This window comes from Etheostoma spectabile, unplaced genomic scaffold (genome assembly GCF_008692095.1).
Source record: "Etheostoma spectabile isolate EspeVRDwgs_2016 unplaced genomic scaffold, UIUC_Espe_1.0 scaffold00018807, whole genome shotgun sequence".
In the NCBI taxonomy this organism is placed as follows: Eukaryota; Metazoa; Chordata; class Actinopteri; order Perciformes; family Percidae; genus Etheostoma; species Etheostoma spectabile.
In genome coordinates, this window is record NW_022604482.1 from 20,570 (window position 1) to 43,587 (window position 23,018).

A 23,018-nucleotide genomic window follows, 5' to 3' on the forward strand; every position below is an offset into this window, starting at 1 on the left:
GTGATGAGGGTGTCTGCGTAAACTTAAGTACACAAGGTCAGACCAGACGTGAGAATTTTTGCAGCCTACGCTCACGTTCAAATTGATAAATGCCGAACTTTGGGTGGGAATCGGCGTACGCCCGTCCTACACCTGTTTTAGCACATTTCATAAATGAGGGCCCATGTCAACACAATAAAGATTTCTTGAAGAATGGTTTGTCTTTTATAGTTCTAGTTTTTTTTCCAATTCTTCTGGTCACACTTACTCTCTCTGGTTGCACTATTTCACATCTTTTGTCTGTAGTTCTCTATTCTGTCAGGGCTTAACTCTATCTCCCCCACCTCTTTTTTTATTCTTGTTATGTCTTGGCAAGAAGCAATATGCTTTTGGGTCATCCGTCCATCTCTACATCCGAATCAGAAATTCTTTATTGAACCCCAAACATAAAATCTGGAAAAAAATGCTCCTTCGAGCCGGATTTGAACCAGCGACCTAAGGATTTCAATTTTATGCCTCTACAGTCCTCCGCTCTACCAACTGAGCTATCGAAGGGAGATAATGAATGCCTAAGCATTTCTTGATTTTTCTCTACAGAAAACAATTAAACTTTCACCGGAGACTAAACTTTGATTCAGTTTGCAGCCTTCAGTCTTTATTCTATATACAGAGTCTTAATTCCAGCCAAATTCCTCCCTTGCTGTAACAAGAAACTTCTACTACAGTTTGGCGTCACAAACAGGATTTCAAGGAGGAATCAGAAAGGGACTCCACCGGTGACTGATGAGGGCATGCATCCAGGGATCTGATGATCACCTGCCTCTAAACCTCGCCAAACATCTTTGAGAGAGAGAGGGTCAGAAAGCTCCCCTGATTCCACTCTGAAATCCAAACGACAAGGAAGCAATTTCAAACAGCGGGGTAAGTTAAAGTTTCAATTCTGTTGGATAAATGATTTAAATTGGACATTGAGACGGTTTGTGAGACAAATATTGAATGTGAATTTAACTGAGGGATTATCTTTTGTTTTGTAAAACTTTGGGTTGTGTACAAAACAGGAGAAAAAGAAGGTATTTTTTTTTCCAATTCTTCTGGTCACACTTGGCACTATTTCACAACTTTTGTCTGAAGTTCTCTATTCTGTCAGGGCTTAACTCTGTCTACCCAACATCTTCTTTTTTTTTCTTGTTATGTCTCGGCAAGAAGTTATTATGCTTGTGGGTCAACTGTCCATCTATACATCAGAATCAGAAATACTTCATTTATCCGTGAAGGGAAACTCTTGAATAGAGGGTTCCTTCGAGCCGGATTTGAACCAGCGACCTAAGGATTTCAACTTCATGCCACTACAGTCCTCCGCTCTACCAACTGAGCTATCAAAGGACAACAACGTGTATGAAAGCACTTCCTATTCTTGTGAATGTGATGACACAGGACCCCCCTGGAGGGAATTTCTTCAAATTTTGCAAAAACATTCACAAGAACTCGTAAATCAATGATGAGATTTTGGGGGTCAAAGGTTCAATGTCAAGGTGACTGCGTCTTCATGTCTGTCCATCCGATTCTTGTGAATGCAAGATCTCTGAACCTCTAGAGGGAATCACTTTTTTTTGGTATACATAACCACTTGGAGTCGCGGATGAACTTATTTTGATTTTGGAAGTCAAAGGTCAAGGTTACTGTTTCATCACGTCTCCAGAACTGTACATGTATTTCTCCTGAACTGGTGTATATGGTTATTGTAAAGCCCCAGTGGCCTAATGGATAAGGTGCTGGCCTCCAAAGACAGGGATTGTGGGTTCAAGTCCCATCTGGGGTGGTTTTCAGCAGAGTGGCTCAGCGGAAGCGTGCTGGGCCCTTAACCCAGAGGTCGATGGATCGAAACCATCCTCTGCTAATCTCCTTTGCAGGTGACACAATGGTAGACAATCAGAAAAGGTGATGCATCAAGACATTATGACCCTCAACTTGATTTCCATGGGGGGATGAATCATGATGTAATTGTTGACAGCACCATGAAAAGTAATGTTCTTGAGGAAAATCCTGTTCTGGCAGTTTATTTTGACAAATCGACATCCACTACCCTCAAGTCATGCTGTCTTTCCAGTGATGTGATTGGTAAGTGGTTGGGCTGTATACAGGTTTTAATCATATCCATCGGTTTAAAGATGCTCTCAAAACGCTGTACTTGCAATCGCGTTTCTCGTGCACATTCATGTCCTCTTAAATACAAAGAACTGCTAAGTTCTTCATTCCCAATATCAACTGCAGCTCTTTTAAAGACTCTACCATAATACCTGCTGGAGATGCCAGGTCCTCATACATGTAAAGCATGAGCTCTACCACTGAGCTACATCCCCTGAAGATATTTAAATTCTTTTGACTTTTTTCTGAGATAGACTTAGACTTATCTTTATTAATCCTTTTGGGATGACTCCCCCAAGGAAATTGAAATATGCGGTGGCTTGAAATCAAACCTGGGCAAAATGCTTGCAATGCTATGGTATAAATCATAGTCGAAAAGTAACAAACCTGTTGCCTTTCTGCTGGACAATACAACGTTCACTGCAAATCTTGTAAGACAGATTGATAAGAAATACATTGGTGGAGACTGGTTGCTTCCAGTACCTATGAGATAAGACAATATTGTTTATGAAGGCACATCTGCGATTTGGTATACTGTGATGTGTCATTGGTTGGCTACCACTCTTAAAAAACAGCGCTCGATGTAGGCAGGAAATGAACCTGCGCGGGGAGACCCCAATGGATTTCTAGTCCATCGCCTTAACCACTCGGCCACAACAACGTGACAAGTAGCTCTCTACCTGTTTGCACAAATGTTCATAAACGTTTCTATTAGTTATGACTGTAACTTAAAGAGGAACTGAACTGGAATTTGAATAATGGTGATATAACAGATGTATTTTATTTCTTCTCACTGGTACTATTATTAAAATGGGTGAATTTGTTAAAGGGGATAAAATGGCAAGTTGAAAGTGTTGTTTTTGTAACATGGGCGCCGCCATGTTGGAATTCCACAATCTACTACGTCACTGGCATGGTAAGCTACTCCGCGGCTAACTAGCACTAGCAGCGCAGCCATAAGAAACTGCCTTAAAACGGGCTAGCCCTCCGACAGCCCCTGGATTTTGAGTCTAGCATTTTTTAGCGACAGACTATTTGGAAAGCTGTGCTTCTGATACAACAGCGTCACTGGAGAGGTTAAGTCCAACAGACTGAAACCTGAGGCCTGCAGGCTCCAGTGCAGGGCAGACCGATAGACCACCGGCAAGTAACAGCACCGATGCTACCTGCCGCAGACCGGGCGCTGAAACGCTCACGGCAGGCAGAGAACAGAGAGGGAGCTATGGTTACCTGTTATCAGCATACTATCAAGTCTACTAGGCAAAGGGCTGGGTGTAACGTTGTTGTCACTCAAAACACGAACATATTCACTTACAAAAATAAAGCCCAACGTGTCGGCTTAATAGCGTTCAACAAAACAGAGACTGACACACTGGGCATTACTGAGACACAACACCAAGCTAGATACCAACGATCCGACCGAGGGAAAGGGCTAGCAGCTAAATACGATGGCAGCTCTTATGACAAACTCCACAAGCTAGCACTCCGACCATAGACTGTAGAAATAAACCCAGACTCCGACGATAATAATGCGTTTACTAGCTGCTAACTAAGCCACAGAATCCAGCGTCCCTCCACTCCCCCTGAAGCTAGCGGATGTTAGCCAGGGCTGCCAACTCTCACGCATTGGCCGTGAGACACACGCATTTGACTGGTTTCACACGCGCACACGCCACACCCCCGATTTCTCACGCTGAAGTGTCAGCCCGGTCGGTCAAATTTCTGAAAGATGAGTTTATCTATGTTTTTACCTGTTGAGCCACTCGTGATCGACTAGTTGTGCTTTCAGAGACTGTGAGGGGGTTCAAGAGCGCTCCCTGTCTGTGGAATTTTCAAATTGTCGCAAAATGAGAAAAATGTTTTTACGAGCCATCCCAGGTGCATTTACCCGGCTTCAGGTATGCGCTCTGAGTATCACAGACCCGTCCGTCGCTTCGTGTCCACTCTCTCTGTAACAATAGAGGTGAGCAGCGCGGCTGGTAGTGTAGCAACTTCAGTTCATTGTAGTGGACTCGCTCTGCTGGGGGCAGTGACGCGTTGCATGAATGCGTAGACCTCCGATAATGAGCAGCGTACGGACACCTCTAAACTCTGTCAGAGACCAGAGACCCAAATGGGCCTCTGTGTCTGTCAGACGGTCTGAATGAGATCCACCATATCAGCGGAGCAATGACATGCACAGCAGACTGTATTACAACTCTCCAAATCTCGGACAACAGAGATGGGGGGAGTTATATTTTGAATGTGCACAAAGTTGTAAATATGTGCAGAAATCTGGTGAAACACATCTGAGCTATACTATTATATATATATAATACGATACTGCAACATTGGGCCACTATTGTGCATCTCTAACCTCTGCATCTCTAAATGTAACTGTAAATAATTAATTTGATGTTTTTTAAAATGAACAAATAGTCTTTATTTTCACAAAAAAGTAAAAACATTAAGTGGGGTAGAGAGGATGAGGGCCAAACATTACTAAACATTGGCACAAAGGTTAAAGGAATAGAACTTATGTAACTCAGTGGTTCTCATTCTTTAGAATTTCAGTGGTCTTAGTTGATCCCTCATCATTAATTTAACTTTGGGTCCCTGGTCCCTACACCAGGGACCCCTGGACCTGTTCACCACAGACCCAAATCTTCTCAGCTGTTGCTGACATATGCTACTGTCTCTTCATGTGGTTCAATATGTTTGGCACATTGTGTGGGTCAGTTTTTTATATCATAAGAAGTTAATAATGTAAATGCTGAATGCCCTAAAACCTGTTGATACTACAACAATGCAAAGGTTCTTAACCCAACAGTTTTGCACATATCATGTAAGACTTGATTTCTCCATTTTTCTTTGCAAAAAAACTCTCCAGAAAGTGCCCTTTAATGGTTTATTTTTCAAATTTTTTTCCTGGGGGAGCATACCCCCAGACCCCCCTAGGGAGAGCCCCATCCCCCCACATATAACAAATCCCAATTTAAACCCTAAAGGATAAAGACCCAAAGAAATTGCTTTGTACGCGGCAAAATATGGGTTGGCCCCCCCAAATCTCACTCCAAGGTTTTTGGAAAAGTTGGCAGCCCTGATGTTAGCCGCTAGCTAAACCACAGAACCCAACGTCCCTGTACTCCCCCTGAAGCTAGTGGATGTTAGCCGCTAACTAAGCCACAGAATCCAGCGTCCCTCTACTCCCCCTGAAGCTAGTGGATGTTAGCCGCTAACTAAGCCACAGAATCCAACGTCCCTCTACTCCCCCTGAAGCTAGCGGATGTTAGCCGCTAGCTAAACCACAGAACCCAACGTCCCTCTACTCCCCCTGAAGCTAGCTGATGTCCGCGTCTCAGCTAAACCACAGAATCCAACATCCCTCTCTAATCACCCTGAAGCTAGCTGATGTTCGCCGTCTCAGGGCACATTGTTGATGCAGAAACAGCTGCTAGTTCCATTGTAAAAATCTGCCAACTCCGCAAAACTCCAGACTCCTCCGCGCATCTATAGTCAAACTGGGGTAACGCTCCTACGTGCAGCTAACAAGCGATCCCAAAGATTAATGCGTCCAATTACATTTTCCATTTATCTGCCTCTATTTTCGTAAACGAACAGGACCTTAGCCATGTTTTTTCTATTTTCTCTAAATGGACACAATATATAAGCAGTCTATTTCCTAAAATGCATAATGTGCTTGAATACAATAAAGGAGAGTGCATGACAGTAAGCTGCGCCCACACACACCGGTCACTGTCACTCCCCCCGAGGCGATCCTGTACTTCAGTGGAGCCTGAAACTGATTGTCCTCCATGTGGTGGTAGTCAGACACTACAGGCCTGTCCCTCACAGGCTCAAATGCGTCCTACCATGCCAGTGACGTCATCGATATTGTCAGCGTTCTAATACTAACAAATGCAATTTTTGTGTTGCTTAAAAAAAAGCTATATTGATTTTTAAAACAATTTTTTTTAGTGTAATTCATTTGTAATTACCATAACCAACAAGTTATCAAAAGTTAGTTTTTCAGTTCAGTTCATCTTTAAGATGTCATTGTAATCACATTCAGATTACCTCAAATAAAGACACTGATGATCATTGTGTTCATAAGTGCTTCTCTTTGGGGTTGTCTTGGTTGTGAGTTCATCATCAGACACTAACACATGCAGAGCAAGTACATTTCACCAGTTGTCCACCGCTGGCTAAATAAATAAAAGAATGGGAGTTTTGGAATAGATATTCAGCACTAACTGGTACTTTCTAATGCTGAATGAGCTCTATCTGGAGGAAAAAGGAGTTGACCCAAAGAAAGTTATTGGACTCTAATTGACCACTCATAGACTGTTAATGGCATACATTGGGATGATGGTTGTCTATTCATGAAGCCATTCATTACTTACAATAGTCAGTTTTTTTGTTTCTTGTTATGTCTCGGCAAGAAGTATTATACTTTTGGGTTGTCTGTCCATCTCTACATCAGAATCAGAAATTCTTTATTGATCCCTGAAGGGAAACTCTGGAAAAGACTGCACCTTCGAGCAGGGTTTGAACCAGTCTCAATGCCCAAATGTATTACAAGATTTGAAGTGAACATTACATTGTCCAGCGATGGTGGTATAGTGGTGAGCATAGCTGCCTTCCAAGCAGTTGACCTGGGTTCAATTCCCAGCCATCGCAGTAACTGTTTTTGGGTTGTTGTACTTTCTTTTTTTACAAGAAGTCAGCAGAAAGGTTACCTGCCCAACCTGGTTTGATAAAATCTCTTTGAGACGCATGATTATGGCCAAAGTGATAACAACAATTACTTTGATCAATATGGAGATCACGATTAATTATCACAATTATTTGTTGATGTTCTAGTCCAAAGTGCTGGAAAGGAAGGTTTCACCTCATTGAACCTCAGGTTAACAAGGAACAATCTCAGCAAAGTTATTGATGGATGATTCTAGTTACTCCACCAAGTTCAGGCCAAATGCCACAGCTCTAAGATATCACATTGGTTGCCTTCCAGCTATGTAATATATGCAAATGGCAGTGTTGGGATTTGAACCCACACCTGCAGAGAGACTGAATCCTTAATCCAGCGCCTTAGACCACTCGGCCACACTAACTGCAACTATCAACTTTTCACATCATGACAAACACAGGCACCATAATCAATGTTATGCTTGTTAATGTTATTGGAAAACTTGATGTAATACAAGCAAATACCTAAGGCCCCACGCAACAGTTTTGTGATATGTGGAGATTGTGATTTTGGGATTGTGATATGTACCCCTTTCTGACTCTAGATTTTATATCTGTACTCGCAATGCCCTGTTTTTAACGACCACCCAATCGTAAGTGTTCAATGTGAAATACTCATTCATTAACAAAATTGTTGGTAACTGTGACGGGGCGCATGTCAGCCGTCACGGTAGCGATACGCTACCTATACCATCCAAAGACTGAGACTGTAGGTATATATTGTAGGTATATATTATATGCCCGTATATGTTTAACGTGTTCATATGTTTCATACATTTTTTACAATGTTTAAAATCTTAAGTTAACCTAGCCAGTCTCCTTTTCCCCACAGTAATCTCTTAGCTTTCTTGTGCGCACATTTAAACATCTAAAACTACGGTGATTTACCTGCTTATTTGAACCTGTGGCCTTGTCCAGCAGAGCACAGTGGCGCAGCGGAAGCGTGCTGGGCCCATAACCCAGAGGTCGATGGATCAAAACCATCCTCTGCTAATTGCTATGCTTTGTCTCCATATAAAGTCCACTCCCAGGCTGGTGAAAATTAACAGTGCCTCTGTTTGTGAAGTGAAATGTTTCCTCCTGCTGAAGGGTACACTCTTTATGTTATGTTTATTTCATCCATTAAAATGGAAATTAGAGTGCTCATACCCGCTGTAACACCCAATAAAACTGGAGCATTAATATTGTATAGATAAAGTACAATAAAAACTGTAAAATGTGTATGTTTGAAGTGGTTGTTGTGCTGTCTACAAAAGCCTGAGGTATAAAAGGGAGAGCATACTGCTTAGTTTGTGTCACAGGAGGTCTTAGTCTAACACTACGTTCCAAAACCCTTCAAGTCAGATTACCACAGGAGGCCTTGGTCTACCACTATGTTCCATAACCCTATCAGTCAGATTAACACAAGAGGTCTTAGGCTGAATCTCATTTCTCTATCTTACCTCTACCCCTTTCCCTACGTCTTGAGCGTTCACGTGAGTGCTGTCCCAATAATGTTTTTGATCGAGGGGTAAGGGGTGTATGGCCCTAGGAACCATAGACAATGAATGAAGAAAATCAAGGGAGAATGCCAGCTTACTTGAAACCGAGGGGTAGCGATATACAATGTGCAACAGGCAAAAATGGCTGCCGCATCGACCAGAGAGAGGCATTTCTGGTATTTTCGGCTTAAATAATTGATTTAAAAATTACGACAGTCTTATTTTGTGGTCTATACAGTCCTGTCCATACATGCTTGCAACCATGTTCCTAACTGAAACTTTTTAAAAATCGCTAACCACTAACGTTAACGTTGATTTTTACAACAGTCCCGCATTTCTCTGCCTTAAATGGACTGTATACATCGCATAGACTATATATTTTAATATTACCGGTCTATGATACATCGCTACGTGCTTTACATATACCGTCCTGTATCACACATGAGGACACAGCAGCTGATCCACTTTAGGGCTAAAAACCAGCAACGTTTCCTAAATCCTGTGTTCATGTTGTACCCATTCATTATTGCTTTGGTACTGTATTATTGTAATCATTTGTAATTAATTCCTGTTCATGCACTTGTGTTTTGTTTTTGGTTTTGATACGGGACACTGATGATTTGGGGGGGGGGGGGGGTTACTGGCCAACCGGCATCAGCCTGGTCAGGAATATCAGAATAGCTGTAGTTCATTTGTTTGTTTTTGGTCTTGTGTGTCTTCTTTTTAGTTTTACACATTCGTGGAGAGTTAGCCAGAGTGGCTAGGATGGCGGTAGGTTGGCAGACTCGAACATTGCACATTTTCAAAGGTGATTAGTTTATTTCCATGGTCTGCAGTACACGGATAATTAACCCATCAAACTTAAAGACAGTGGCACATCAAACTAATAGTAGCAATAACAGGCACATGTTCCTGGCAGCACAGCCTCACCTCCCTCTCTCCTCCCAGGAGCACAAATCCCCCCATTTACATAAGGTTGTCAATTCCCCCCCCCACTGCCTCAGTCCATCCCATCCTAAAGCAGGTTGATCTACTCCAAACCTTAATACCTTGCCATCTCTTAACCTATGGAACTTGGTCACCAGTTCCCTCCTATCCTGCTGACTACAAAACAGGTCAGGATTTTGCATACCTTTTTTATACAATGACCAAAAACAACCAAAATAAACATTCCTATACAAAAGGAAACCCTCTACTTGGTTTGGCCCGGTGATGTCATCCATGACCACCCTATTCCTATAAAACAGGAAATACTTAGGCCGGCCCCTCCCCAACCAATTGTCCTGCGTGGTGGAACTGAACAAAGGAACAAACAAGACAGGGAAAACCATGTTTCAACTTGCAACCTAATAAAATGGAACTGAAACTAACGTGACTGTGTGTTTACTTTACTAATGACCTGTATGGGACAAGTGGTGAGCAAACCCACTTCGTCACACACCCTCCCTCTTACAACCGTTACTCATCAGAGTCAGCAATGACATTCTTCTTTCTATGTCTGTACCGAACCTGAAAACGATACGGCTTGTAATGGGAAAATTACATTTAACCAATGATTTTCATATTAATTATTCATGATAAGATCTCCAATGCCTCTCAGAGTATATGACTTCTGTATCTGTCATATGTGTGTTTCCTTGATGGAAGACAACTGGGTTTGTTACAGAAACAGTTGTCTAAAGCAGTGTTTATCATAGCAGGTCCCAGGTCGAGACCATAGCCCATCCTAGAGACAAGATGTCCTTTTTCAGCTGAGATAGAATGACCGGTCAAGAAACTTGACACACAAGGGGCAGGTTCAGAAATACGTAAGAGCTCCAACTGTCTGCCTAAGGTCCACTAATTAGATTATTTTCCAAACAAGGTTTATTTTCCTCTGGGGGCACTGGATATAAGGAAGTGTATTACTGATTGTATTCACCAGAACTGTTGTCACTCTGTAACTTGCATTGTGAGAGATGTTCTTGTCATTTTTCCAGGCCTGATTTCAACATCTTTGATGCTGCTGGAATAAAAATTAATAAATAAATTATTTGATATTAGTTAACTATAATGGGATATGTAACTGAAGGAAGAATCACCGGGTCGTCATGGATCTAAGAAGAGGGAGCCAACTCGTGAGGATCTGCACCGCCAGTAAACTGTAATTTTTCGAAATATCATCCTTCCCTAAATGCCTTTGCATCTTGGATGCTTTTCTGTTGTTTAGACATGGCTACATTCACATAAAGTATCCAAAGTGCACAATACTGCACTGTAATCCGTTCAGGTGTTTACACCGAGTTCCTCCAACATGGCCGGGCATCTGGGTTGACACCCAGCGGTGCTGTGGCTTAGTTGGTTAAAGTGCCTGTCTAGTAAACAGGTGATCCTGGGTTCAATTCCCAACAGCACGTTGTTGTTGCAGAGATTACCTCTGTTTGCATCATTGCTACCCATTAAACCCTGGTTGCAAATGAAAAAGGCATGTTACGTTAACACAGACTAAAAATGATAAATTAAATTCGAGTTTAAGTCACAAAATACACAAAGTTCATTCATCAGCCATTTCTGTTCATTTGGCCTAAGTATGTTGTTTGTACACTGTGTACACTGTACACTGCAGCCTCTGCTACCTCTTGAGTAAGCCAGAGATCAAGGTTGTCTGATCTGGCCTCTTTTGGCAGGTGATTAACTACGCTGGAAACATTACTGGCCCAGTGGCGCAGCTCCAACCCTCCGGAGGCTCGGGCTTGCTCATTAGCTGTGTGGCATTCCTTGATGTTGGCAGGCTCAGGAGGCAGTTATCCATGGCTCTCGTCAAAGTTTTTAATGACATCCACCTTAATACAGATAGTGGCAAAATTTCAATCTTAGTATTACTTGATCTCAGTGCGGCATTTGACACGGTAGACCATGACATATTACTAAACCGATTGGAAAACTGGGTAGGACTTTCTGGCTCAGTACTAAACTGGTTTGAATCCTACTTACAGAATAGGGATTACTTTGTGACAATAGGTAATTATACATCTGAGCATACAAATATGACGTGTGGAGTTCCCCAAGGCTCTATTCTGGGGCCTCTTCTGTTTAACATCTACATGCTCCCACTGGCCCAGATTATGGAGAACAACAAAATAAGTTACCATAGTTATGCGGACGACACACAAATTTACATAACCTTATCACCAGGGAACTATAGTCCAATACAAAAACTGACTAAGTGCATCGAACAAATTAACGGCTGGATGTGCCAGAACTTTCTGAAATTAAATGAAGGAAAAACTGAGGTGGTTGTTTTTGGAGCAAAAGAGGAACAATTGAAAGTCTGCTCTCAGCTTCAAACAACAATGTTAAAAACAACAGACAAAGCCAGAAATCTTGGTGTAGTCATGGACTCAGACCTGAACTTTAACAGCCACATTAAGACAATTACAAAGTCAGCCTACTATCACCTTAAGAATATATCAAGGGTTAAAGGACTTATGTGTCAACAGGACTTGGAAAAACTGGTCCATGCTTTCATCTTCCGTAGACTTGACTACTGTAACGGTGTCTTTACAGGTCTCCCTAAAAAATCAATCAGACAGCTACAGCTGATTCAGAACGCTGCTACTCGGGTCCTCACTAAGACCAAGAGACTGGATCACATCACTCCAGTTCTGAAGTCTTTACACTGGCTTCCTGTGCCTCAAAGAATTGATTTCAAAGTACTCTTGCTAGTTTATAAATCACTTAACGGTTTAGGTCCAAAATACATTTCTGATCTGCTACTACACTATGAACCACCCAGACCTCTCAGGTCATCTGGGACAGGTCTACTTTCTGTCCCCAGAGTCAGAACTAAACAGGGTGAAGCAGCTTTCAGTTTCTATGCTCCTCATATCTGGAATAAACTCCCAGAAACCTGTAGATCCGCTGCTACTCTGTTCTTTTAAATCAAGGCTGAAGACCTTTCTTTTTGATGCTGCCTTTCTTTAAATGACTGCTCATTTCTTTAAATTTCTTATGCTGCACTGTAACTTTTATTCTTGTGTTTTATGTGTCTATTTTTTAACTGTCTATTCATGTGTTTTATCAGTTTTTAATGCTCATGATTTTTAACTGTTTTTACTTGTGTTTTATCTGTTTAACTGATTTTGTGTAAAACACTTAGAATTGCCCTGTTGCTGAAATGTGCTATACAAATAAAGCTGCCTTGCCTTGCCTTCCAACAAGACAATGATCCCAAACATACAGCAAAATCTACAAAGGAATGGTTCACAAATAAACGTATCCAGGTGTTAGAATGGCCAAGTCAAAGTCCAGACCTGAATCCAATCGAGAATCTGTGGAAAGAACTGAAAACTGCTGTTCACAAACGCTCTCCATCCAACCTCACTGAGCTCGAGCTGTTTTTCATGGAAGAATGGGCAAGAATTTCAGTCTCTCGATGTGCAAAACTGATAGAGACATACCCCAAGCGACTTGTAGCTGTAATCGCAGCAAAAGGTGGCTCTACAAAGTATTAACGCAAGGGGGCCGAATAATTTTTTCAGTTTTTTATTTGCTAAAAAAGTTTAAAATATCCAATAGATTTCGTTCCACTTCACAATTGTGTCCCACTTGTTGGTGATTCTTCACAAAAAATAAAAATTGTATATCTTTATTTTTGAAGCCTGAAATGTGTCAAAAGGTTGAAAAGTTCAAGGGGGCCGAATACTTTCGCAAGGCACTGTATGTTTAAAAAAAAAAAAAGATAAATTGTATCTGTGACTGTAAGTATTGTTGTGCATATTTACAATAAAAATATTACAAAAGAAGTAATGTAATGTAAGTAATGTAGTCAGTAAAATTAAATTAATTATACCTGGGATCCTGTGTGCATTCCATGCCTCTGTGACTTTTGTGATGCCAATCCTAGCCAGCTGGTATGTCTTTGGTTTGACACATAATATTTTGATGTTTTGTCCATGTTGACTTCCTCTTGGTCCCCCAGCTCTACCAAAGCTGTCTTCAAAGGGTAGTTGACTCTGGGATTCACCTACCACCACATTCTCTCATTCACATGGATCTGTGCAGGTTTTTAAGGATAGTGTAAGTCTGCCAGCCTTCATTAGAAATACAATTGCAAGAAACCTGGATTAATTTTTAACAAAACATTCATCTCACCCTTGTAGGAGTCTGACGGTAAGGCTGCCTTTTAGTATTGTGTCTGTATTCTGCCAGCTTTTCCTGTATGAATAATGCCAGATAACTCTTTCCCACAGTCAACTCTGACCTGATCCCATAGTCCATAGGAAAGTACAGCAGGTCTGAGGACAAATCACAGACAAACCTAAAATATTACCTAAACATAACATAAACAGCATTGGTCTAAGCCATAAATCCCTAAAGTGCCAATTAAAAGTCCAAAGCATTTCATTTTTTATCTAGTTACACACACACACACACACACACACACACACACACACACACACACACACACACACAAGGCAAGGCAAGGCCAGGCAGCTTTATTTGTAGAGCACATTTCAACAACAGGGCAATTCAAAGTGCTTTACATAAAATCTGTTAAACAGATAAAACACAAGTACAAACAGTTAAAAATCATAAGCCTTAAAAACTGATAAAACACATGAATAGACAGTTAAAAACAAAACAGAAACATTAGGACACATAAAACACAAGAATAAAAGTTACAGTGCAGCATAAGAAATTTAAAGAAATGAGCAGTCATGTAAGGCAGCATCAAAAAGGAAGGTCTTCAGCCTTGATTTAAAAGAACTGAGAGTAGCAGCGGATCTACAGGTTTCTGGGAGTTTATTCCAGATATGAGGAGCATAGAAACTGAAAGCTGCTTCACCCTGTTTAGTTCTGACTCTGGGGACAGAAAGTAGACCTGTCCCAGATGACCTGAGAGGTCACACACACACAAGGTGGTGTGACACTATGGGCTTTTTTTTTCAGACTTGTTTTTAGTTTTGCTGAAGCGCATTCATGATCCCTAATACCTTTCTAAACCACTTACCCTGGTCCCTGACCCCTGCCCTCAGAGCTGGTAGCTCAGTTCCTCAGCGGAGCAGGTCGGGCCCTCTGCTCTGGCTGACTGGAGGTCGGCGGATTCAGACGAGGAGGCCTCAAAGACCAACTGCTTTTGCAGCATCTGGTCCTAGTCTTCTGGCAGCGAGGCCTCCAAAGACCAACTGCTTTCGCAGCGCCTAGTCTCTGCCGAAGCTTAGGGCCTCCAGCTGCCCGGAGCAGAACCCTGAACTTAAAGACTCAACATGGCTTGTACTTATAAGGTCCTCTGTGGACGTTTTGTGACCTCACTGATGAGGTCATCGTGAACTCACAGCTGATTGGCCAGTAGTTCTTTAGATGTGTTATAGAATGCTGTGATGTCATACACCGTAGACAATTCCAGTCTATAAGACTTATCTCATTTTATTTTTATTTATTTTTGAGGGATGAAAACAAAATATATTGTAATACATTATGAGAATATACACATCACACAATAAATGTGTAAATTAATTTAACGTGTTTAGAGCAGAGATATTTTCACCTGTAGGTCGGTAACTAGTTTATTAAACCAAAACTAGAGTTGTGATGGTTGGAGAAGTGAAAAGACGACCCAAACGGCTTTTTATAGTTTTTATTTAGTTTCTTTCGACTTTGAATGAAGTGCGTGTTTTACGATGCTAAAATTACTGTTTATTTACATGGAGTCTGGTAGATTTAGCAATTTTAATTACGTGGATTTTTTAATGTTTAAAAAAGAATCTTACTCTTCAACAGAAAGGTCGACCTCCTTAAAATCCTTTCCATAAAGTTGTCAACAATTTAGAATAATAATCAGAGCCTCTCAGTGGCAAAACAAGCACAACAAGGTGAAGGTATACACTAGGGGTGATCCGAGTACCCGGCTGAAACGAGTATCTGGTACTGATAAAGCACTTTTGCCAAGTACAAGTATTATACGAGTAATACGAGTCAATATCCATGCTCGGATTGAATATAACTCCTCAACTGGCCGCGCAGCGTTCTGTGATAATCACAGCGCCCCCCCCCCCCCCGCCTACAAACAAGCTCAGATCAATCACACACACACAGAACATGGAGAAATTCTCTCTCTCTCTCTCTCTCTCTCTCCTGCTCCCTCAGTCAATCAGGTCTGTGGGTCTGTTCCGTTAACGTTTAGGGTTTCTTCAGCTTCAGGTTTGTTTTTAACTTTGGTTTGTAGTCCTCACATAGTAACCAGTAGATTTCTGGTGAACGTGGGGTTTGTAGTCCTTACATAGTAACCAGTAGATTTCTGGTGAACGTGGGGTTTGTAGTCCTTACATAGTAACCAGTAGATTTCTGTTGAACGTGGGGTTTCAGACGTGCTGCTTGGTTTAAATGCAACTCCCGTTGCGTCTCTGCCATCAGAATTTTTTTTTTTTAACTGTTAGCTGACTCACACACACACACACACACACACACACACACACACACACACACACACACACACACCTGGTGTGGAAATAAAAAAAATAAAAAAGAACCAAAAACAAAAAAAATCACACTGATCGTAAAAAAATTTAAAGTTAAAAAAAGAAAGTTATATTGAGTATGAAAACTCTTGTTCATTACATTTTACTTCATAATTGCAACCGCATGTGTTGTATTCATTGTTGCAAAACGTTCTGTATATAGTTTGTTTGTTACCATGACAACACCATTGATCTGAAGCTCATGTAAATAGTTTTCTAATCAGCAATAAATATAACAATTTCTGATCAACCCATATCAATTGCATGCTTTAAATAACATACCGGTTAAAGCCCCGCCCATTTCAAGACAAACCGACCCACTTCCGGGTTAAATCTAACCACTTCCGGTCCAGTCCGAGTACGGATCCGGATACAGATAATTCATGTGGTAAACAGATACAGATACAGATAATGCTGTACTCGCTCATCCCTAGTATATACAAGCTGGACATTTTCCTCTTTAACTCATATTGTAGCTTGTTTTGTCGCTGCCGACTGCAGCGTTCTCGCTTAAGACTACACCAGTGTCAAAGATTGTTATCTATCAGTCACTTAGACACAAAAACATAGGAAAATAGGGTTCAGGTTTTGAAAAATGGAAGACATCCCTTGAAAGTCCTATATTGTAAAAAATGGAGATGTCTGTGTCTTTATTTGATTCAAAACCAGGCTGATGTGCAATATAAATACTGTGAAAGTAACAAAACGCTTAATTCACACAGCCAGTTTTCTAGAAACTGTGCCTTTAAAAGAGACGTCATGACTACACTTTAATGTCAGGGCATGACCTGGAAAAGCCTGATACTATTGTTATGTCTAGGGGGCTTCCAGAGTGATGATGTGTATATGCATTAATCTTAAAGAAAGTTGATGTGTGTATGCATTAATCAAAAAGAAAGTTGATGTGTATATGCATTAATCTCAAAGAAAGTTAATGTGTACATACATTAATCAGTAGACCTTGTGGCGCAATGGTAGCGCGTCTGACTCCAGATCAGAAGGTTGCGTGTTCAAATCACGTCGGGGTCAGATGTTTAGGGGTGGCAGTAGCTCAGTCAGTAGGGAACAAGAATGCCTCGGCGCTACCTAGTGTTCTTAAGCAAGGCATTGTACCCCCTCCCAACCTCTCAGGGTGCTGGCCAGCTCTGACATTTCTCCATTTAGGCATGAATAGGTCCTGAGCATGTATGTGTTTTTCAGACCTGTGTGTGATTACTAACAAAGAGTGTAAATTGTGTCAAAAAGTAGTATACATATTACATTAATTTTTCAAAAAGAAAGATGTGCATTAATCTAAAAGAAGGTTGATGTGTATGTGCATTAATCAAAAAGAAAGTTGATACACTTACACACTGTACTACTACCAGCCTTTAAATATGTCCATAATTTCATTAAACGTGCCCCCCCCATGTGCAGTGATTCCTTCAGAGTAAACACAATGAATTTCATTGCAGTAGATGTGAAAGAAATGCATAAAAGTTCCGTTAATTCAGCCAGTGCACATACCTCTGGTTATTTCCTGTTTTCTGGTGAAGTCCACACTAGTTGAAACACCCCTTTCTGTCACATCTACAGCAGTGTTCACTAAGAAGGAATAACTGCACATGGCTAGGCACTGGTAATGACATTTTGAACATGTTAAGAGGCTAAAAACAGGTTTAAAACTTGCCCTGTTGAAGCCTGTTGGGTGCTAACTCTAGCAGGAGGATAACACGGGGTAGACACCAGCGATTGGTTTCATTTCTCTCTCCACTGACAGACCTCCTAATGTACAAACTACAGAGCTACGTGTTAAAATTGACTGGAATTCTAAGTCCATCTGCTTTAAAAAGATGTCTGCGGTCCCGGAAAATGTTAAAATTGTCAATGAACTGCAGAGAATGGACGGTAGATTCAGTTGAAAGCCATTTGTTTAGCAGCAGCAAGGTACCGACGGGCCCAAAGGGCTTCAGCCTCTGCTGTGGAAGAGGCAAAGCAGCGGGTGTGGGAGAAGTTCGGAGAAGACATGGAGAAGGACTTTATACCTTTACATTGGTGGAGTGCTGTGGCCATCAAGAGCTGCACAATTTGCATGTAATGAAAGTAACTGTTGTATGTTAGACTTTAGTGTATGTAAGTATATGATTATTTGTTGCAATTAGTAAGTTATAGTTGTGTTGTTTGAAAGGCCTTTTCTGCTTTTGTATTGATGCCTTAGTTCTTATGTTCTGTTGTACATGCTGTAAATGTTATGTGTTTTGTATTTTATGTAAAAATTAAAAATAATGGGAAAATATGTATTAAGTTGTATTAAGACTGATACAAAGCCACCCTCTGGCGTGGAGCCAGAACCATACAAACCCAGGAAGTGGACATCACCCTGGAAAATATTTCTAGAATATTTAAGGTTGAAAGAAAATGTCAAATTAAAAGTGTAGGTGTATCCGAGAAGAGGTCATTTTGACATTTATGTTTAATTGTATTTAACATAATGTAACCCCTCTGTTGGGTAATTACTAGTTGTAGTGATCTATGCTCTATGGACCAGAATTGTTCTACTAGATTCGTCTACTGGAGCAGAAGAGTTAATATTACAACATGTTGAAAGAAAAAGTAGAAAACCACAGACCAGGAAATAAGTTTTAACTGCCGGCTTATTATTTGAATATTAACATACACATATACATACAAAACCATTGACAACAATTACACAAAATACAATCCCACTTAACACCCTTTTTGTTAAGTTATTTAGGTTTTCACCTTTTGAGTTTATACCAAGTTCAATATTAGTTCTATATTAATCTAATTTCAGTTTTAACCTCAGTTTGGTTTTAGGTTTTAATCCCTTTTGGTTTTCTTTTCCCTTTTTTTAGTTCTCTAATTAGTTCTGTTTAGAGTTTTGATTTGTTTAGTTAACTTCAGTTAATCTAAATCACATCAGTGAATTTCACCTCTTAATTAGAGTATTTGCATGTAGTAATGTACCCATTTACAAGTGGTAATACCTATGGAAAAGAAAATGAAAAAAACAATAATTTGGAGTTAAAAAAACCATAATAATTCAGCAAAAGACTGAACAAATTGGTGGTTAGGACCAACAGAAATAAGAAAAGAAAAAGGAGTTCTCCTCTCCCCTATCGTCTTTTTACTTGTTAACCGTAACTCAAAGTTCGTTTGGAGTCCGCTGCAGAATTTGCAGAAGCTGAAGGAAATCCTACTAGTCAGAAGTGTGGATTCGTAGAAACTGGATGAATCCTACCAGTTCAGAAGATTGTGAGCAACGTCCTATTGAGACGCTGTGACTCAGGTATTCACAACGGTTCAGCAGATCACTGGGTGGCTCGCCATCTTGTTTCAACCTCGTGTCTCTCAAGCCGATGTCGGTCGACGTCGGTTGAACATTTCTTCAACCCACTCAAAATAGCCAAGTCCCGATTTCCAATGCACTAATCGTCTTCACCAGGGACAAATTGAGTACATGGGATATCTTTCACAAAAGTCAACCAAATTGGCTTTCAAAAGGTACAGGTTTTTTCCACCTTATTCTCCGTTTCTCTCACAGCTTTTCATCTGCGGCTCGCTCTGCAAAAACCAAACTGTCCTAGCAAGAGAAACTTTTTGACAATCTGATTGGTGAGTGATAGTCACCTGGGTTACGTAACAACGTGCCCTTTTCAAAATAAAAGTCCACATTTTCAAAATAAAAGTCCACATGCTTTTTAATACAAAATAACTCATGAAATGACATACCATGGAATAAAATATTACAAAAGGTTCTCAATAAACGTTTAACCATATGTTAACATATTTATTGATTAATTTCCTTTTAACCAGTTTATTTATTTTGCTAACTAAGTAAACCTGGGTTACATGAGGTCTAGATGTCTTATGAGACAGTTGTGTCCCCGAGATGACACACTCTGAGCATCTGTTTAGCAAGCCGCATCTTTCGTGTCTTGACTTTCTTCTGTGCTCTGAAATAAAAAAAAACTGCAAATCAATACATTGCAGTCTATATACACACCGTTTTCACGAGATTGACTCGTGAAAACGTTTCTAGTTCTGTTGCCGAAGCTAACGGGATGATTTAGCTAGCTAGCTAGCTGAGTAACGTTACAGCTTAACGCTAGCTAGCTCGCAACCAAACTATCAGGATTCTACTCAGCTGCAGTTAGCTTTCTTGCTGAAATACAATAAAAATTAACCTGCCAAAGTGGACCAACATGCACGGTGAACTATAGATGGAGCTACATGACAACACGGGGTATTTATTTGAATGGAACAGTTAGGAAAATGAAACGTTAGCCCCTTTGCCATTACAGTTATCAACACACATTCAGCCTATGCTAGCTACAGGCTACGTTAGCATTGCTAATGTTACTGTTAGCGACGAAATCATACTTACAGCTTGATGTTGGGATGACCAGACAGTCGGAACAGCAACCGCAGCTTAGCAAATCCTGCTTTAAATTGTCCGAAGTTTTGAAAACTGTCTTTGGGGGAAAAGTTCACAGGGATCTCCTTATAAACAGCAGCCATGTCCGTCGAGTGTTTGCTTCCTTGGGAAGACTAGCTATGAGAAGTGTCTCCGTTCCGTGTACCGACTGGAACTCTGCATTTACAACCCGGGTTCATTGTCAATATCCTGGGAAATATTCCAAACTTTCTTCTTAGTAAATCCCGTCAGAGTACAGGAGCAGCGTTCTCAGTCGGACATCTAATTGACCTATCGCCAGCAACATTAGGAGCTGGTCTCAGGTCAGTGGCCTGTGTGTAAATGTTGGGGCTGGACCGTTCTCCTTATACGTCCATGGGCGTGACAAAGCTGATGGTTCTGAGATCCTGACGTCACCTTTTGGCTTTGTTGGGATTCGCCCGTTTTCAGCGGCAGTTTCAAAATGTGGGATTTTCAGAGGAAAGGCATGTCATTGGGATTTAAAGCTTTTATGTATGTCCTATTTACCCACTGAACTGTCGTTATTCACCTATGACAAGGTAAAATCGGTTTTGCATTATATCACCCCTTTAACAATATTTGGAGATGATATACAAATCTTGAGTGCTTTTTGTGCCCAATAATCAACAGTGGTGGTTAACCTGCAACATGGGCTTTAAAGATCTAAATAGATTTTCTCACCTCAGAGTCATCTGGAGCACGTGACGATTAGCTTCTGTCCCTCTGAACCCTGAGTGACAATCACTCTGCAGTGAATGAGATGCAGTTTCCCCCCCCAGTCTAACCAAGACTATACTTTCAGGGATCATTTCTAGAGTTTCTGACTTGAGGAATGTGTTTCGAAAGTGTTTGGTCTCGCTGACCACGATGATGAGTTGTGATATTCCTTTCTGAGCGTGAGGCTGACAGAGAGTAATGATTCACTTCATATGCTCTCTGTCATTGATGATCGTTCTTTGCTTCTTTATGGAGTATTGAAGAAGGGAATATGATCAGAGTGGTAGTAGCAGACATGTGAAAAACTTAATTGTATGAAGGTAATAAACCATGTAAAGTTATAGTCAGTCTTGAAGTATGTTTTGTCCATGGTGGACAAGGTTACATTAACGGGTTAACACCTACTTTCTTGACTTTGTAATGCCTTATGTCCGGTTTAAAAATGTAAACTGAGTTAAGCCATAATTCATTTTTATTTTTACCTTTGCTTTTTCTACTTTGACATGTAAAAAAGGTGCATTGTTTGAAAGCCCATCTCTACACATCCATGTTCCACTCCCACAGGTGTTTCCTCTTGACTAATCAGACTGTGTGGCCTTTACAGGCTCAGCTTGATTGACATGTATTAAAGTTAGTTAGTTCATGTTTATTGTCCCCATAGGGAAATTAGGTTGCAGATCACATCACATGGTATTCAACATTAACACAGATAAGGCAAGGAGGAAAAACAAAAACAAAACATATGTACACCACCACTCGTACCATAAACCAGAATAATATGAAGGGGGGGGGGGTAGAGTTCCAGACCAGCTGGGAGAAAGAAGAGAATAAAATAGATACACAAAATATATATATCATTGGACGGGACCTTCATTATTAAGGAGTTTAATGGCCTGTGGAACAAAGGAGAGCTTGAATCTGTTTTTTTTAAACAAAGGAGCACAGTATCGTCGTCCTGAGGGCAGCAGTTCAAATGAGGAGGAAAGGGGGTGCTTCTGGTTGCCCACAATGCTATTTGCCTTTCTCCGTATCCTGTTTTTGTATAAACTTTCCATACTTGGAAATGGAATACACAAAAGTTTGCTGGAAGTTATTATTATTTTTCTAATGTACCTTTTTTGTGCTTCAGTGGCATTGCCAAACCAACAGATGATACCAAAGGAAAGAACACTTTCCAAATTAAAATCTTATTTTTACAAGTGCAAATTTAAACATTTAGTTCAGATTTTTTTGTTCTGCAAGCTCTCACCTTTTGCCCCATATTTCCCTTCATATGAGTCAGAGCCAGCAGCACTAAGGAAGAGCAGCCTCTCCTACGGCGAGTGGTGGCGACTAAAGGGGTGGAACGGTACACTGAAGTCCCGGTGGACGGGATGGCATGTTGTAACGAGGTTTGAGTACATACAGCAAATACTTGAAGCCAGGTTACTCTACGAGTGGATACGGGGCGTTGAAGGTGATGTGGAAATCCTGATTGATTCAGTGATTTTTTGGCCCTATTTGTATTTGGATCTAAAGGCTGGTTAACCACTGTAGGGAGAAGACGTTGGACAGTTTTTTTTGTCTCGTTCCAGTGATTGTCATGTCTGGGTGATGGCGTTGGATATGCGTTAGCATGTTGGATGTATTTCCACTCACGTACCAACAACGCCGGCCCACAGTCCTCGTTTTATCCACCACTTTCTCACCTACTGGAACTGACTGGGAAACCAAAGTTTCCCCGTGGGTCGCCGCCACTCGCCGTAGGAGAGGCTGCTCTTCCTTAGTGCTGCTGGCTCGGACTCATATGAAGGGAAATATGGGGCAAAAGGTGAGAGCTTGCAGAACAAAAAAATCTGAACTAAATGTTTAAATTTGCACTTGTAAAAATAAGATTTTAATTTGATGTCACACAATGAAAAAACACACGAGAGCTTGGAAAAAAAATCTGTCATGTGCTTGACAATGGCAATAAATTGCGCGGGATGTGAAGACAATGTGCAATACAGGCCAAATCCTATGGTGGGAATAAAGATCCACCAATGTATCTGT

The 23,018-nt window shown here is 40.9% G+C and overlaps 6 non-coding genes across 6 annotated transcripts; 4 read left to right on the forward strand and 2 right to left on the reverse strand.

The window, feature by feature from the left end:
- Nucleotides 1–446: 446 nt before the first annotated feature.
- Nucleotides 447–534, reverse strand: trnay-gua (transfer RNA tyrosine (anticodon GUA)). The gene is given in 2 exon segments: nucleotides 447–482; nucleotides 498–534. It is a non-coding gene; the product is annotated as a tRNA-Tyr (tRNA).
- Nucleotides 535–1,274: 740 nt separating this feature from the next.
- On the reverse strand, nucleotides 1,275–1,362 carry trnay-gua (transfer RNA tyrosine (anticodon GUA)). The gene is given in 2 exon segments: nucleotides 1,275–1,310; nucleotides 1,326–1,362. It is a non-coding gene; the product is annotated as a tRNA-Tyr (tRNA).
- Nucleotides 1,363–1,725: 363 nt separating this feature from the next.
- trnaw-cca (transfer RNA tryptophan (anticodon CCA)) lies at nucleotides 1,726–1,798 on the forward strand. Its single transcript has one exon. It is a non-coding gene; the product is annotated as a tRNA-Trp (tRNA).
- A 4,913-nt stretch (nucleotides 1,799–6,711) lies between these two features.
- Nucleotides 6,712–6,783, forward strand: trnag-ucc (transfer RNA glycine (anticodon UCC)). Its single transcript has one exon. It is a non-coding gene; the product is annotated as a tRNA-Gly (tRNA).
- Nucleotides 6,784–16,789: 10,006 nt separating this feature from the next.
- On the forward strand, nucleotides 16,790–16,861 carry trnaw-cca (transfer RNA tryptophan (anticodon CCA)). The gene has a single exon. It is a non-coding gene; the product is annotated as a tRNA-Trp (tRNA).
- Nucleotides 16,862–21,056: 4,195 nt separating this feature from the next.
- LOC116682522 (small nucleolar RNA U3) lies at nucleotides 21,057–21,272 on the forward strand. Its single transcript, XR_004330442.1, has one exon. It is a non-coding gene; the product is annotated as a small nucleolar RNA U3 (small nucleolar RNA).
- The last annotated feature ends 1,746 nt before the right edge of the window (nucleotides 21,273–23,018 follow it).